The sequence below is a fragment of the Trachypithecus francoisi genome, unplaced genomic scaffold (genome assembly GCF_009764315.1).
Source record: "Trachypithecus francoisi isolate TF-2019V2 unplaced genomic scaffold, Tfra_2.0 Lachesis_group8, whole genome shotgun sequence".
NCBI lineage: Eukaryota > Metazoa > Chordata > Mammalia > Primates > Cercopithecidae > Trachypithecus > Trachypithecus francoisi.
In genome coordinates this window covers 1,361,651-1,378,635 of record NW_022681473.1, presented here as the reverse complement: position 1 = coordinate 1,378,635, position 16,985 = coordinate 1,361,651, and the positions used below count along the sequence as shown (strand labels likewise).

Genomic DNA, 16,985 nt, shown 5'->3' with positions numbered 1-16,985 from the left:
AAACTCTCCATCTCAAAATTTAATAATAATGATAATAACAACTATCTCAATTTTGTAAAGTGGGCCAAGGACATGGAATAACGAGACTCTAACGCCGGGTGACCATATGGAAAGAGGGACGGCATCGCTAGTAACCAGGAAGAGGGAGGATTAACCACAGTGACACACCCACATTAAGGGTGTAAGTTGACAGTTGCAAGTTTGGGTGGGGGTGCCAGGAAACAGGAGTTCTCTAGCAATGCTGGTTGGACAGCACCTGGCTGGGAGGACCCCTTGGGAGGACAGCTTGGTCACAAGAACCTTCTGACTTTCAGGCACCCACACCTGCAGGAGGCGCTTTGGGCAAGAAAGTTGCAGTTTGCTTGAAATAGCAACAAAAAGGAAACAAAATGTCCATCAACAAGTAAATAGGTAAGTAAATGTGTATTTGGAGATCAGAGAAAACAAACTAGAACCATATGTATCCCCTAGAGAAAATCTCTTCAGCCTAACACCTATTTTTTTCAAAAACAATTTACAGAAAGAGAAAGACAGTATAATACTCATTACAAAAGTTTTCAGCATGTAAAACTTTTTTTTTTTTTTTTTTTTTGTGAGATATTGTCTTTGTCTGTCGCCCAGGCTGGAGTGCAATGGTGCGATCTCAGCTCACTGCAACCACAGCCTCCCAGGTTCAAGCGATAATCCTGCCTCAGCCTCCCAAATAGCTGGGATTACAGGCACATGCCACCATGCCTGGTTAATTTTTGTATTTTTAGTAAAGACGAGATTTCACCATGTTGGTGAGGCTGGTCTCAAACTCCTGGACTCAACTGATCCGCCCACCTCAGCCTCCCAAAGTGCTGAAATTACAGGCATGAGCCACTGCACCTGGCCACAAAACATTTTTATTTTTATTTATTTATTTTTGTTGTTGTTGTTGTTGTTGTTGTTGAGACGGAGTCTCGCTCTGTCGCCCAGGCTGGAGTGCAGTGGCCGGATCTCAGCTCACTGCAAGCTCCGCCTCCCGGGTTTACGCCATTCTCCTGCCTCAGCCTCCAGAGTAGCTGGGACTACAGGTGCCCGCCACCTCGCCCGGCTAGTTTTTTGTATTTTTTTAGTAGAGACGGGGTTTCACCGTGTTAGCCAGGATGGTCTCGATCTCCTGACCTCGTGATCCGCCCGTCTCGGCCTCCCAAAGTGCTGAGATTACAGACTTGAGCCACCGCGCCCGGCCCACAAAACATTTTTAAAGGAACATACATATTGAGTAGGAGCGTGAGGACCTTCATGAGAGTGGTAAATTCCAAATTCAAGAAATTAGGGTGGGACAGAAATAATATGGAGAGATGGGTGAACAGAGACTTCATTTATTTATGCCATTTTTCCCAAGTTGAGTGGGTTTATTCTTACATTTTTTTTTTTTTTTTTTTTGAGACGGAGTCTCGCTCTGTCGCCCGGGCTGGAGTGCAGTGGCCGGATCTCAGCTCACTGCAAGCTCCGCCTCCTGGGTTCACGCCATTCTCCTGCCTCAGCCTCCCGAGTAGCTGGGACTACAGGCGCCCGCCACCTCGCCTGGCTAGTTTTTTGTATTTTTAGTAGAGACGGGGTTTCACCGTGTTAGCCAGGATGGTCTCGATCTCCTGACCTCGTGATCCACCCGTCTCGGCCTCCCAAAGTGCTGGGATTACAGGCTTGAGCCACCGTGCCCGGCCTATTCTTACATTTTTTAAATATATTACTGTTTATACCATCTGTTCAACTAAAATAGATGACTTTTTTTTTTTGACAGAGTCCCGCTCTGTTGTCCAGGCTAAAGTACAGTGGTGTGATCTCTGCTCTGCAACCTTACCTCCTGGGTTCAAGCGATTCTCCTGCCTTCCTGCCTCAGCCTCCCAAGTAGCTGGAGTTACAAGCATTCACCACCATGCCTGGTTAGTTTTTGTATTTTTAGTAGAGATGGGGTTTTGCCATGTTGGGCAGGCTGGTCTCGAACTCCTGAACTCAAGTGATCTGCCTGCCTCGGCCTCCCAAAGTGCTGGGATTACAGATGTGAGCCACGACACCCCGTTAATTTGTGTGTTTTTAGTAGACATGAGATTTCACCATTTTGGCCAGGCTGGTCTCCAACCCCTGACCTCAAGTGATCCACCTGCCTAGGCCTCCCAAAGTGCTGAGATTACAGGTGTGAGCCACCGCGCCCAGCCTAAATTAGATGCTTTTGTAAATCCAATGTGACTCTGGAGACAACAGGGAGAGGCTAGACTGTTTGGGCCCTCCCTTAAGTCTGGACACAGATTCAGCAAGAGAGCTGTGGCCCGCTGAGCAGCCCATACACCAAGGGGTGGATTTCCAGAGGAAACAAGAAAAAGGGGCCCTAAAAATGGCACAAACAGGAACCAGGAAGTGACCGTGTGCCCAGCCTCACACGTGACCCTGGGCAGGGATATAAAGAGCCCAGGCTCAGGGAGCTCCACCCCTGCACCTCCCTCTCACCTGCTCCTCTGCCTGCTCCACCCTCAGTCCACCAGAACCATGGGCTGCTGTGGCTGCTCTGGAGGTAGTGGCTCCGGCTGTGGGGGCTGCGGCTCCGGCTGTGGGGGCTGCGGCTCGGGCTGTGGGGGCTGCGGCTCCGGCTGTGGGGGCTGTGGCTCCGGCTGTGGGGGCTGTGGCTCCGGCTGTGGGGGCTGTGGCTCTGGCTGCTGTGTGCCCGTCTGCTGCTGCAAGCCTGTGTGTTGCTGTGTCCCAGCCTGTTCCTGCTCTAGCTGTGGCTCTTGTGGTGGCTCTAAGGGAGGCTGTGGGCCATCCTGCTCCCAGTGCAGTTGCTGTAAGCCATCCTGCTGCCAGTCCAGCTGCTGCAAGCCCTGCTGCTCCCAGTCCAGTTGCTGTGTTCCCGTGTGCTGCCAGTGTAAGATCTGATTTCTGGTTTTGCAGGACTCTTACCATGGCCATTCCTGGTCAGGAGCCAGGGGTTCCTGCCCAGCCTTTACCTCCTTTTCCTGGCACCCAGTGAACCAGACTCTCCTTCCCCACCCACTGCCCTATCTCCCACCCTCCTGCCTTGCCAAGCATGAACACTTCTCTTTGACCTTCTACCAAGAAATGCCATGGGCCCCTGCACCCAAGAAGAATGACTTTCAAGGCCTCTCTTCCAGGCTTCTGGAGACCAGCCCCTCCCTGCACCTCCCCCCGACACCTGCAGCAAATGCCTGTCCCCAAGCCCTGCCTGCTGGCACCGCATCCAGCACGGACATCCCTGCAGGACAACTCAGGGTGCTTGCTCACTCTGTAGTCACTAGGAGTTCAGATCTCTGTCCTTTAAACATCCAATAAACTGCTCAACCCAGCACCCCGTAGCTGTCTTGGTATATTTATCTGTTTATTTCCCTCTCGAGAAAGGTGGGGGGCATCTGTGGCTGCACTGGGTCCCCTGGGAACCACACACACCTGCCCTGAACCAGACCGGAGCTGCAAGTGGGTGCCCTGGCCAGTAGGGATCCTGGACACATGGTGGTGGTCAGAGGCAGGAGCACCAGCAGCCACCTGGCTCAGTCCCTCGCCATGCAGCCTCTCAGCATCTGGCTCAGGGCGGGGGTGCCTTGCCTTGATCAGGCAAAAGCAATCACTGAGGGTCATCATGGCCTGTTACCATGTGGTCTTATTCTCTTCCGGCTGATGTAACAGAACACCACGGACTGGCATGTACAACAGAAGTGTATTTATTTCTCAGGGTTCTGGAAGCTGGCAGTCTGAATCAAAGATACCGGCAGCCGGGTGCGGTGGCTCATGCCTGTAATCCCAGCACTTTGGGAGTCTGAGGCAGGTGAATCACGAGGTCAGGAGATCAAGACCATCCTGGCTAACACGGTGAAACCGCGTCTCTACTGAAAACACAAAAAATTAGCCGGGCGAGGTGGCGGCGCCTGTAGTCCCAGCTACTCGGGAGGCTGAGGCAGGAGAATGGTGTGAACCCAGGAGGCAGAGGCTGCAGTGAGCTGAGATCCGGCCACTGCACTCCAGACTGGGCGACAGAACGAGACTCCGTCTCAAAAAAAAAAAAGAAAAAAGAAGCCAGAAGAATGTAAATATGACATTCCAGAGGGGATGTATATGGAAGCAACCAGAGAAGGCCACATTCATTACAGAACTCAGATGGTAAAATTAAATCAATCAATCAATCAATAACTTCAGGAAATCCTACCGTATGTATCTTACCACAGTTTTTTTTTTGTTTTGTTCTTTTGACATGGAGTCTCACTCACTCTGTTGCCCAGGCTGGAGTGCAGTGGCACGATCTCCGCTCACTGCAACCTCTGCCTCCTGGGTTTAAGCTATTCTCCTGCCTCAGCCTCCTGAGTCGCTGGGACCACAGGCATGAGCCACCACACCCAGCTAATTTTGTTTTGTTTTGTTTTGTTTTGTCTTTTGCTTGTATTTTCAGTAGAGACAGGGTTTCACCATGTTGGCCAGGCTGGTCTCAAACTCCTGACCTCAAGTGATCTGCCTGCCTCACCCTCCCAAAGTACTGGGATTATAGGCATAAGCCACAGCACCTGGCCCACAATTTTTAAATACCAGAAAAATGTATCTGTAAAAAAGACATTGGAGAACTGTAGAAGCAACAAGAACCAGATGAAAACATTCAGAGAGAGCCCTTCCAAGATGAACTGAACGTCAGCTTTTCTCCCTTTAGGGAATTAACCAGTGCCGAGTATGAGGTGAGCCTCAGTCCGACCGTGGAAGAGGAATTCTACTGGGAGAAATACCCAGCAGGGCTCCTGGCGATCACAGGGGCTGGGGTAGAAAACTGGGACATTTGCACATTTCTGGGGAGGCTAGGAAGTGAGGTCTGAGGCCTCCACAGGTGCACTGAAGTCTTGTGTAGCCTTGTGGAGCTTAGAACACAAAGCTTTTCTAGAGGAAGGGGTCTTGCCTCAGGCACAGGTTAATCTGGCCATTAAGACATTTTCCAGATTTTGAAGCTGCCTGAGCAGACCACTAAAGAGCTAAGCCTGCAATAGCTCAGGGGAAGAAGTGGCTCTCTGACAGCCTGTCAGGGATGAGAAGACACGGACTGGCCAGACTCTTAACCAAAACTCCGGGAGAGTCACATAGAGGGACGAGTGACTGCAGTGGCCCAATTCCTAACCGGGCAGGTAGATGAAAAGTTCAGCTCCTCTCCCTGTCTGCACTAGAGATGGGGGCCACCCGCTCACTGTTGGAAGAGAGCAGCTAGACCCCCACAGTCCTTAGATATAGACCCCCACAGTCCCTAGACATAGACCCCCACGGTCCTGAGATACAGACCCCCACGGACCTGAGATACAGACCCCCACGGACCTGAGATACAGACCCCCACGGACCTGAGATATAGACCCCCACGGTCCTTAGATACAGACCCCCACAATCCTGAGACATAGACTCCCACAGTCCTGAGATATAGAACCCCATGGTCCTTTGAGGCATACCTCTGACAGGAAGCACAAGATATAGACCCCCATGGTCCCTAGATATAGACCCCCCCACAGTCCTTATAGACCCCCAAGGTCCTGAGATATAGACCCCCACAGTCCCTAGATACAGACCTCCACAGTCCTTAGATATAGACCCCCACAGTCCTGAGATACAGACCCCCATGGTCCCTAGATACAGACCCCCCCCCCAGTCCTTAGATATAGACCCCCACAGTCCTCTGAAGCATACCTCTGACAGTCAGAGAGCACAAGATACAAGACACAGCAGGAAATGGTGATCAATAACCATGCAGAAAGCTAACAGTCGAAACAGGATACAGATAAGCCACATATTGGAGTTAGGAAACAAGGGCTTTAAAATAACTGTGATTGGGCCAGGCATGGTGGCTCACACTTGTAATCCCAGCGCTTTAGGAGGCCAAGGAGGGCGGATAACCTGAGGTCAGGAGTTTGAGACCAGACTGGCCAACATGGTGAAACCCTGTCTGTATTAAAAATATAAAAAGTAGTCAAGGGCTGGGCGCGGTGGCTCACGCCTATAATCCCAGCACTTTCGGAGGCTGAGGTAGGCAGATCACGAGGCCAGGAGATCAAGACCAGCCTGGCCAACATGGTAAAACCCCATCTCAACTAAAAATACAAAATATTAGCCGGGTGTGGTGGCAGGCGCCTGTAGTCCCAGCTACTCAGGAGGGTGAGGCAGGAGAATCGCTTGAACCTGGGAGGTGGAGGTTGCAGTGAGTCGAGATCGCGCCACTGCACTCCAGTCTGGGCAACAAGAGTAAGATTCCATCTCAAAAACAAACCAAAAAAAAAAAAGCAGCTGGGCGTGGTGGCAGGCGCCTGTAATCCCAGCTACTCAGGAGGCTGAGACAGGAGAACTGCTTGAACCTGGGAGGCAGAGGTTGCGGTCAGCCGAGATCGCACCATTGCACTCCAGCCTGGGCAACAGAGCAAGACTCTGTCTCTAAATAAATAAATAAATAAATAAATAAAATATTCAATGTCCAGTAAAATTTTTTAACTTTGTGGAAGTAAAATGTAGGACAACAGCACGGAAGTCAGGAGAGGGATACACAGAATTAAATAGTTGTAAGGTTCTTTCCTTGTTTACGAAGACATGAGATTGTTAACTGATAATATGTCATCGTAAGTGAAGATATAGAGCACAATCTCTGGATGGGTGCACAGGCTCACGCCTGTAGTCCCAGCACTTTGGGAGGCCAAGACAGATGGATTGCTCGAGACCAGGAGTTCAAAACCAGCCTGGGCAACATGGCGAAACCCCATCTCTACCCAAAAATACAGAAATTAGTAGGGTGTGTTGGCAGGTGCCTATAGTCCTAGCTACTCAGGAGGCTAAAGTGGGAGGATCACCTGAGCCTGGGAGGTCAAGTCTGCAGTGAGCTGTGATTGTGCCACTGCACTCCAGCTTGGATAACAGAGTGAGACCCCATCTTAAATAAATAAATAAATAAATAAATAAATAAATAAATAAATAAATAAATCCATCTCTAAGGTAGCCATTAAAGGATAATGAATACATAACCCGGAAGCTAATAGAAGACAGAAATAAGGCCAGGCATGGTGGCTCATGCCTGTAATCCCAGCACTTTGGGATGCCAAGGCAGGCTGATCCCTTGAGGTCAGGAGTTTGAGATCAGCCTGGCCAACATGCTAAAACCTCGTCTCTACTAAAAATACAAAAAATTAGCTAGGTGTGGTGGCACGTGCCCATAATTCCAGCTACTCTGGAGGCTGAGGCACAAGAATTGCTTGAATCTGGGAGGCCGAGGTTGCAGTGAGTCGAGATCATGCCATTGCACTCCAGCCTGGGTGACGGAGTGAGACTCTGTCTCAAAAAAAAAAAAAGGAAAAAAACAGAGACAAGTTAAATAAAATGCATGCTGTTTAGAAAAAACAAACCCTAAATATCAAGATCCAGGAAGACAGAAAGCAAAAGAATAATAAAAAAAAGATACATTAGACAAACATTAATGTTTTCAGAAACCTGGTATAATGATAGTAAGATCAGACAATGTGGACTTTGAAACAAAACTATTATTAGAGATAGCATTTCATGATGACAGGAGAGTTCCTGCAACCAAACAGAAAACAATCCTGAACTTCCATGTGCCAAATAACAGAGCTTTAAAACATATAAAGCAAACATCGATGAAACTACAAGAAGAAATAGATAAATCCACAAATACAACTGGGACTATAATTGGGAATGTATAGGAATAATTGGGAATTTTAATGAATCTCTCTCTCTCACTGATATAACAAGGAGATAAAGCAAGTCAGTCAAGCTATGGAAGATCTGAACATCATGATTAACCAGCTTGACCTAACTCACATATATTAAAATCTTACAGAGTAAGGGCCTTCACATAGCGGAATCAAATTATTATTAGTAAGCAATAAGAGGAAGAAATGTTTTTAAAATCTCCAAATGTGAGAAAATTAAGTCATAGACTTCTAAATAACTCCTAAGTTGAACAAGAAATTATAGCAGAAATTTTTGAGTCCAGGTCCAGTGGCTCACACCTGTATTTCCAGCTCTTTGGGAAGCCAAAGTGGGAGGATTGCTTGAGGCAGGACGGCATCTCCACAAAAAACAAAAGTAAAAGCCCGGGTGCGGAGGCTCACGCCTGTAATCCCAGCACTTTGGGAGGCCGAGGAGGGTGGATCACCTGAGGTCAGAAGTTCAAGGCCAGCCTGGTCAACATGGTGAAACCCTGTCTCTACTAAAAATACAAAATTACCCAGGTGTGGTGGCAGGTGCCTGTAATCCCAGCTACTTGGGAGGCTGAAACAGGAGACTCACTTGAACCCAGGAGGCGGAGGTTGCAATGAGTTGAGATCACGCTCCTGCACTCCAGCCTGGGCAATAGAATGAGACTCCACCCCCACCCCCAAAAAAAAAAAGGCCGGGCGCGGTGGCTCAAGCCTGTAATCCCAGCACTTTGGGAGGCCGAGACGGGCGGATCACGAGGTCAGGAGATCGAGACCATCCTGGCTAACACGGTGAAACCCCGTCTCTACTAAAAATACAAAAAACTAGCCGGGCGAGGTGGCGGGCACCTGTAGTCCCAGCTACTCGGGAGGCTGAGGCAGGAGAATGGCGTAAACCCAGGAGGCGGAGCTTGCAGTGAGCTGAGATCCGGCCACTGCACTCCAGCCTGGGCGGCAGAGCGAGACTCCATCTCAAAAAAGAAAGAAAGAAAGAAAATATATTTTCCAAACATTTCATGAGTAAATGTAAAAATCTAAGAAAATTCAGCAAATATATCACAACCAGGGATGAAAGATTGATTGCACATTCAAAATCCAATCCATGCAAGTTACCAACTCACAGAACAAAGGAGGGAAAACGCATGCCCATCTCAGTAAATGGAAGAAAAGCACTTCAAAAACCAACAACTCAGTACAAAACGGAAACAGAAATACAGCTGAGCTAACATCACGTGCTGCAGAGCTCCCTGACAGCCTGTAAAGAATGGCCCCACCGGCCAGGCGCTGTGGCTCACGCCTGTAATCCCAGCACTTTGGGAGGCTGAGGCAGGAGAATCGCTTGAATCCAAGAGGCAGAGGTTGCAGTGAGCCAAGATCGCACCACTGCACTCCAGCCTGGGCAATGAGAGAGACTCTGTCTTAAATTTAAAAATAAATAAATTAAAAAAAAAAAAAAAAAAAAAAGCCGGGCGCAGTGACTCACGCCTGTAATCCCAGCACTTTGGGAGGCCGAGGCAGGCGGATCACGAGGTCAGGAGATCGAGACCAGCCTGGCCAACATGGTGAAACTCCGTCTCTACTAAAACTACAAAAATTAGCTAGGCGTGGTGGCAGGCGCCTGTAACCCCAGCTACTCGGGAGGCTGAGGCAGGAGAATTGCTTGAACCTGGGAGGTGGGGGTTGCAGTGAGCCAAGATCACGTCAGTGTACTCCAGCCTGGGCAACAGAGCAAGATGCCGTCTAAATACAACAACAACAACAACAACAAAAACAAACAAACAAACAAACAAAACTAGGAAAGAAAATAATCCTGTAATCCCAGCATTCTGGAAGGCGGAAGGCTGAGACAGGAGGATTGCTTGAGCCCAGGAATTTGAGACCAGCCTCAGTAACATAGACCTCATCTCTAAAAAAAAAAAAAAAAATTTTTTTTTCTGAGATGGAGTTTCATTCTGTCACCCCGGCTGGAGTGCAGTTGCATGATCTTGGCTCACTGCAAGCTCGGCATCCCAGGTTCAAGCAATTCTGGTGTCTCAGCCTCTCGAGTAGCTAGGATTACAGGCAGGCACCACCACATGTGGCCAAAAAAATTTTTTTAATTAGCTGAACATGCTGGCACATGCCTGTAGTGCCAGCTACTCAGGAGGCTGCGATGGGAGGATCCCTTGAGCTCAGGAGGTTGAGACTGCAGTGAGCTGTATTTCCACCAGTACACTCGGCCTGGGTGACACAGTGAGGGCCTGGGTGACACAGTGAGAGCCTGTCAAGAAAGAGAAGGAAGACAGGAAGGACAGAAGGACGGAAGGAAGGAATGGAGGAAATGGAGGAGAAAGAGAGGGAGGAAAGAAAGAAAGATAATCTGAGAAGTGTGTTATAAACATGTAAGAGTTGGGTGTGGTGGCACGTGTCTATAATCCCAGCTACAGGGAGCTTGAAGCATGAGGATCATTTGGGCCCAGGAAGAGTTCAGTCCAGCCTGGATAAAATAGTGAGACCCCATATCTTTTTTTTAAGCATATATAATAGGATGCTATCTGCTGCAGTTTTGTTTGTTTGTTTTTTGTTTTGTTTTGTTTTTTGAGATGGAGTCTCGTTCTGTTGCCCAGGCTGGAGTGCAGTGGTGCGATCTCGGCTCACTACAACCTCTGCCTCCTGGGTTCAAGCGATTCTCCTGCTTCAGCCTCCCGAGTAACTGGGACTATAGGCACCTGCCACCACGCCCGGATACTTTTTTGGATTTTTAGTAGAGACAGGGTTTCCATCATGTTAGCCAGGATGGTCACGATCTCCAGACCTCATGATCCACCCGCCTCAGCCTCCCAAAGTGCTGGGATTACAGGCATGAGCCACCGCGCCTGGCCTGCTGCAGTTTTTTATAGCTCAAATATGAAAAAAATAATATAATATGTAAAAAATAAAGAATTGGTTCAACTCTTGACATACACCCATGAAATACAGAACCACACAGACATTATCATCAGGTTGCGGGAAAGCAGCAATGTGGACGAATCTCAAAAGTATTTCCTTAAGGCCAGGCAAGGTGGCTCACACCTGTAATCCCAGCACTTTGAGAGGCTGAGGTGGGCAGATCACCTGAGGTCAGGAGTTCGAGATGAGCCTGGCCGACGTGGTGAAACCCCATCTCCACTAAAAAATACAAAAATTAGATGGGTGTGGTGGCACGTGCCTGTAATCCCAGCTACTTGGGAGGCTGAGGCTGGAGAATCACTTGAACCCGGGAGACAGAGGTTGCAGTGAGCTGAGATCGCGCCACTGCACTCTAGTCTGGGGGACGAAGACACTCTGTCTGGAAAAAAAAAATTTTTTTCCTTGAGTGAAAGATGCCAGGGGCAAAAGTCCTCTCACTGTTTCCATTGTTTCCATTTCTATGAAGTGTACGAACAGACAACAGTAACTCACAGCGACAGGTCAGAGGGTGAGGACCGGGCACCAAGGAACTTCCTGGGGTAATAAAGTTTCAAGGTCTCACAATGGTGGTGATAAAACTATGTATACGGTTGTCAAAACCCATCTACTGGCTGGGTGCAGTGGCTCACGCCTGTAATCCCAGCACTTTGGGAGACCGAGGCGGGAGAATCACTTGAAGTCAGGAATTCGAGACCATCCTGGCCAACGCGGCGAAACCCCATCTCTACTAAAAATACAAAAATTAGCCGGGCATGGTAGAGGCCAGCTGTAATCCCAGCTACTTGGGAGGCTGAGGCAGGAGAATCACTTGAACCCAGGAGATGGAGGTTGCAGTGAGCTGAGATTGCACCACTGCACTCCAGCCTGGGTGACAAGAAGGAGACTCTGTCAAAAAAAAAAAAAAACTACTTGAATAATGGGTGCCAAGGGCTGGGGAGGGGGTTGGGAAGTTGGTGTCTAATGAGGACAGAGTAGAATTCGAGTTTTGCAAGAGTAAAAGCTCCAGAGATAGGTAGTGGTGATGGTTACACACCAAGAGAATGTACTTAATGCGCCAAATTCACTTTAAAATAGTTCATATGGTACATCGTATGTTGCTACATGCTATTGCATTTTACCACTATAAAAAATAATGAGGTTTTTAAAGAAATAACTGGAGAAAAAGCCTACTTGAACAGCTGGGATGGGCATTTTATTGAGTTAGCTATGCCTTGACTTAAAAAAGGTTGGGAAAATAGTGGCATGGAGGTTTGCCACACATAATTAGTTGCAACAATTATATGCACATTAGCGAGAAAAGTGAACCCCACCGTTCCTTCATGCACAACAAGGATGCTTTAAGAAACGACCTTGGACATCCTCCCTGCGGCAAGACGAGCTTCAGGCGGCAGAGCCTGCGCCGCGGCCTGCGGACGGCAGAGGGCGCGCGCGAACCGCCGGGCCGGCCCCTCTCGGCCTCTACCTGCCCTGCCCGGAGCGCGCGTCCGGCCCCAGGCTGCTGGACGCCGCCACGACCCTTGCCGCGCGCGGCCTTGGAGCCTCCCTGGCCCCTCGCAGGATCCTCCCCAGCCCCAGAGACCCCCGAGGCGGCATCTACAGGCCCCGGCCGGGACTGACACCGCAGCCCCCTCCCTGGGTCGCGCCCCCAACCCCAGGCCACACCTGTGCCGGGAGGCGGTGCAGCCGCCGAGCTGAGCTGAACTGAGCTGACCTGGTCGGACACCCAGGCCCCCGCGCCCACCGCCCGGGCCGGCACCTGCTGGGTGTAAAGGCAACGTGGAACCAAGCAGCGGGGCTGCAGAAAAGCCACCGTCCTCTGCAGGGTGCCACCTCCCTAGCCCTCCACCCTGGTTGCGGGCAGAACCTAACGCTCTCAGTGCTTATTCGCATGAAAATGACCACGAGGATTATAGCAATCGCCGCCCAGGGCACTCCGCTCCCCAGGGACAGCCCAGGCCCTGCAGGGGAAGCTGTATTCCCCTCCAAACCATCCCCTGAGAGCCTCCAGGAAGGGCTCAAGGTCGCTGCCTGCCACCTGCCCAGGGTATAACCAGAGCTCTTACGGGACAATGGGCACTCCCAGGCCACAGGCAGATGCTGGCCACATCCCACCTGCGCAGAAGACATGCCCGTCCTTTTCCCATCCGGCCCACCTATGCCTGGCAGGGGGAACAAGCCAGGTGAGGCTTCTCCCCAGGCGACAGCCCCTCTATCTAATGGCCAACAGCTCCCACGCCTGCGGGTCCCAGGCCCTTCCAGGCCTGTGTGCCTCCTCAAGGACCTCCTTTGCCCCCTCCGGGTCTCAGCCTGAATCCTCCTGCCCCTCCTAGGGCCAAGCCTCCCCCACTTTTCAGACCCAGCAAGGCTGCATCCCGCAGCCCTATTCACCTGGCCCCGCATCCGGATCCGGCACCTCCAGCCTCAGGATCCCCCCTCCAGCCAGGGCCTCCCTTCTCGCAAGGCCCTCCCGCTTTGGGGCGCAGTCCCAACCCCAATAACCCCTAGGCTCCCAGGGCTTCCTTCCGGGACAGCCCCACTCCCGCCAAGGGGTTCGTTTGTGCTGTGTGCCAGCTCTGTGCCAGGAACGCACCCCACCGCCACCCGTATCCCATATGGGTCACTGCCGCTCCCCTCAGGCTGGCCAGGGAGGGGAGCTGCAAGCGCTTATTAATCGCCAACTGTGCACTCAGCTCTGAGGCTGGCAGGAAGACTGAGTATGGAAAGGGGGAGCCCCGAACCCCGCTCAGCACCCCCTGTTGCCCACAGTCCTCCCCACCCCCAGCCATCACCATTCGCACCCTGAGCTCCGGGGTCCTGGTGCCGACTGAGGGTTCTGCGGTCGTTGCGGCGGTTTCATTTTCTGTGGCCCTTCATTCAACCAGCGACCGAAGCCCCCTTCAGAGCCCCAGGGTGACCCTGGGGGGTCCAGGCTGGTTGGGGGCTCGGGGGCAGAAGGTGGATTCCCCCCACGCTCCCTCTCCACCAGGCAGCGGGGAGGAGGCCTTTTAGAAACGTCTGGGGTGTCTGGTGACACCCCTACCAAAACCATCATTACCTTCAAAGACTCCCAGGCTCCTGGGCAGGGGTCTTTGTCCCCTTCCTCAAGAACAGCGAGGCCTCCCCGCCCTCTCCCTGCAGCGCGAGTCTGACCCCCTTGCTCCCGCCCAACACCTGCCCAAGGTGCAATTACCCGTGCGTTCTTCCTGCCCCTGACTCGCCGCGTCCCGCCGCACGCGCGGAGCTGTTCCCACAGCGGTCGGCGGAGGACGGCCCCTCAACAACCCGCACGGGGGTCGTCGGGGCGGCTTTCCACGGAAGCGGGAGGGCTGGGGGTCGTGGGGGGCGGCGGCGTCCTGGGGAGCCCGCCCCCGGAGTTCGCGGATGTGTGACCCGAAGCAGCCGGCTCGCCCCTGAGGGTCCCCGGTCCGCCCGGGTGCAGGGGTTCCGGCTCCGTCATGCGGGGGTCGCGGCGGGGCGAGCGCAGCGGCTGCAGGTAAAACGCCGCGCCCGGGTCTGGGGAGGGCTCCCCGGCGGCGGCCTCGCGCTAACAAAGGCCAGGCGAAGTGGGGAGCGGCGCCGGCGCCTGCCCGGGCCGGGGGGAGGACGTCGCGCCCGGGGCCGCTCGGCTGGACCGTCCGGGGTCTGTGCGACGCGGCTGGGGGCCGGCGTGACGCGGAGCGCGGGGCCGGGAGGGCTTCCTGGAGGCGGGGTCCCGGACGCCGCGTGGTCCCTTTAAGAGCCGGTCCCGGGGTGAGGACGGAAGGCGGCGGCAGCGCGACCCACCCGCACCCTGCACCCCGCCCCCCCGCGGCCACCGCCTCGGCTTCACCCCGAGCCCGGGCTCCGCTGACGTCACCTGCCCCCGAGCCGCGCGAGCTGATTGGCTGCAGGTGACGTCAGGGGCTTTTTTCGCTCGGCATGACCTCATCCCCGCCGGCTGCCCCGCCCTCCGCCCCGGGCCTGTCACTCGCGGCCGAGCGCGGCGGCCGAGCCGGCTCCCCCCACACCGCCCCGCCGGACGCCAGACGCCCGAGCCCGAGCCCGAGCCCGAGCCCGAGCCCGAGCCCGAGCCGCGCCGGAACCGCCCGGCCGCGCCCGCCGAGCCGCGGGGCTGGGATGCGCGCCGCGAGCGCGCGTGCCCGCCCGCAGTGCGCGCGCCCCGGCCCGAGCGAGCGCTCCCCGCGGCGTTGGCGGCGGCGACGGCGGCGACGGCGACGCGGCCCGCGCGCTCCCCCGGCCCCTGCCCCGGCTGCGCGGGCCCCCGCCGGGCCCATGGACGGCGCAGCCGAGCGGGCGCCCTGAGCGCGGCGCGGGTCCCCGGAGCGCCCCCCAGGCGAGCGCGAGCGAGGTGAGCGGAGGCGCCGGCGGGGCGGGGGCGGCGGCAGGCGCAGGGGACTGGGTTCACCGGCCCGGGCCGGGGGGCGGAGGGCGCAGCGTCGGGGGCGCTGGGGCAGCGGCACTCGGCGGGCGCCCGGGAGGAGGAGGCGGCCCTGGAGTGAGCGGCCCCGGCCGGCCAGGACGCCCGGGACAGGGAGGCCCCTTCCGCGCCTTCCGCCGCGCCCGGCGGACCCGGGCCCAGCCCACGCCCGCCCGCCGCGTTGCCGTCCTTCTCCACGCAGCTCCTTCTTTGGGTGTGGAACGGGGGGGACAAAAATCCCGGACCCACCAGGGCCACCTGAGATCCAGCGCGGATCTGCGCGAGCCCCCGACGTCCCGAACGGCACCCCTGCGGGGGCCAGAACCGGAGCAGGCGGACCCTGGCCCGGAGCCGGTCCGGGAGGTGTGGAGCCTCGGCCGTGGGAGGGACGCGACGGCCTCTGGCGTGGGACACCCGGGAAGGGGCCGTCCCCTGTCGCAGGGGAGGGCTGCAGATCCATCCCCTCAAATGTCCAGGCCGCCCCGCACCCCCACCCCGGGGTGCCCAGCCGGCCCCTGAAGGATAAAGCCCCTGCGCCCTTCCGCCTGCTGCAGAGGCAGCCGCGGCGCTGGGGGAGGGGCTGGCACAGCCAGGCTGCTGCAGCCACCTCGCTAGGCCCAGCTGCCCAGCCTGGGATGCGGAGCAGACCAGGTGGGGGTACCTAACAGTCTGGCTTGGAGGGGAGGGGGCAACAATAGGCCCAGCCCCCACAGGGCCGCCCCTTCTGGGAGAATCTGCCTCCGTCTCCCTGCTCCGGGGTGTGTGCACGGGCCTCTGCTGAGGGGAATAGGGGCTCTGTGCTGCAGTGATGGGGGGCGGGGACGCTGTGTGATGGAGGAGGGGGTGGCAGGATGTCGTGTGGCTCCGCAGTGCTCTTGCTATGCAGCTTGGGGTGGGGGTGGGGTGCTGCAGGCCAGGGAAGCTCCTTTTGTGCCCCTGCGGGGGTTCCGAGAGGAGGTTCAAGACCGGGCACTCTCGCTTGCCTCCCTTCTGGCACAGCCCACCCAGAGACACTGTTGCACCTAGGCGGTGCAGGGGTGAATGTAGCACCCCAGGCCCCCAGCCCTCTACCAGGAGGACAGTCCCATGCATTCACTGCTAATAAGCACTGGATGTGGATGGCAGATCATGTGACCCCAGCTGAAAGTTCATCCTGAAGTCTCGCTGAAATACCTCCTGCTTCAGCCAGCCTGGAGCTGCAGGAGTGTGGCTGGGCAGGTTCTATTCCCCTGGTGCCCTCTGTCCTCCGGGAGGTTTCTGGGAATAAAGTCCCATGAACAGAGATGCAGAAAGAAGCTTAGAGTCAGTCTCTGCTCCAGGACCCCTCTCTTCTCAGGTTGGGGCTGAAGTCAGGGCCTAGAGGCTGCCACTGGGCAGGTGTCTCGAAGGGCCTTCGGCTGGGGCCTGATGAGACCTAGGTGTCACTTCTTGCAGAAGGCAAGGAAAGGGGCAGACCCACAGCGAGAGAGAGGTGGTTCTGGACGTGAGAACTGCACCGGCTGAGGCCCCCTCTGCTGGCGTTGCTCAGGGCAGTGAACCTTGGAAGCCCCAGGCTGGTCCTGGTGTTTAGCGTGTGGTACAGTGACCAGGAGGAGGGACACAGGCCCGGTGGGAAGGGAGGGAACCTGGATATGTCCTCACGGCCCCCTGTGCCAAGCTCTCCCATCCCCTGCCCTACCCAGACCCTGTTCCTGGGATCGGAGGGAGCCCCCAACCCCACCCCACTTTCTCCCAGGTCCACAGCTTCCCCAGGCCAGCGGAGCAGAGTGTAGGCCAGCTTGGGTCCTGCACCACTAGCTCAGGGAGCTAAGGGGATGCAGGGATGAGGGCATTTGGGGGAGCCCAGTGAGGGAAGAGAGCTGACCTGCATGAGTGCAGGGTCCCTGCCTCCCAGAGTCGCCACCCACCAGTCTCTCCCCAGCCTCCTTATTGTGACGGTTTCTGCCTCC

The 16,985-nt window shown here is 54.9% G+C and overlaps 2 protein-coding genes across 3 annotated transcripts in view; one reads left to right on the top strand and one right to left on the bottom strand.

Moving 5' to 3' along the window:
• Positions 1-14,066, bottom strand: part of LOC117080967 — a 27,438-nt gene extending 13,372 nt beyond the window's left edge. The window contains exon 1 of the mRNA XM_033206470.1: positions 13,810-14,066. The gene's annotated coding sequence lies outside the window, so the exon portion shown is untranslated. The remainder of the gene's footprint in view (positions 1-13,809) is intronic.
• DUSP8 (dual specificity phosphatase 8) overlaps positions 14,064-16,985 on the top strand; it is a 19,520-nt gene continuing 16,598 nt past the window's right edge. Inside the window, exon 1 of one of the 2 annotated variants that reach the window (XM_033206469.1) lies at positions 14,064-14,112. The gene's annotated coding sequence lies outside the window, so the exon portion shown is untranslated. Of the gene's footprint in view, positions 14,113-14,590; positions 14,968-16,985 lie in introns of those variants that run through there. The other variant, XM_033206468.1, reaches the window with a different exon arrangement.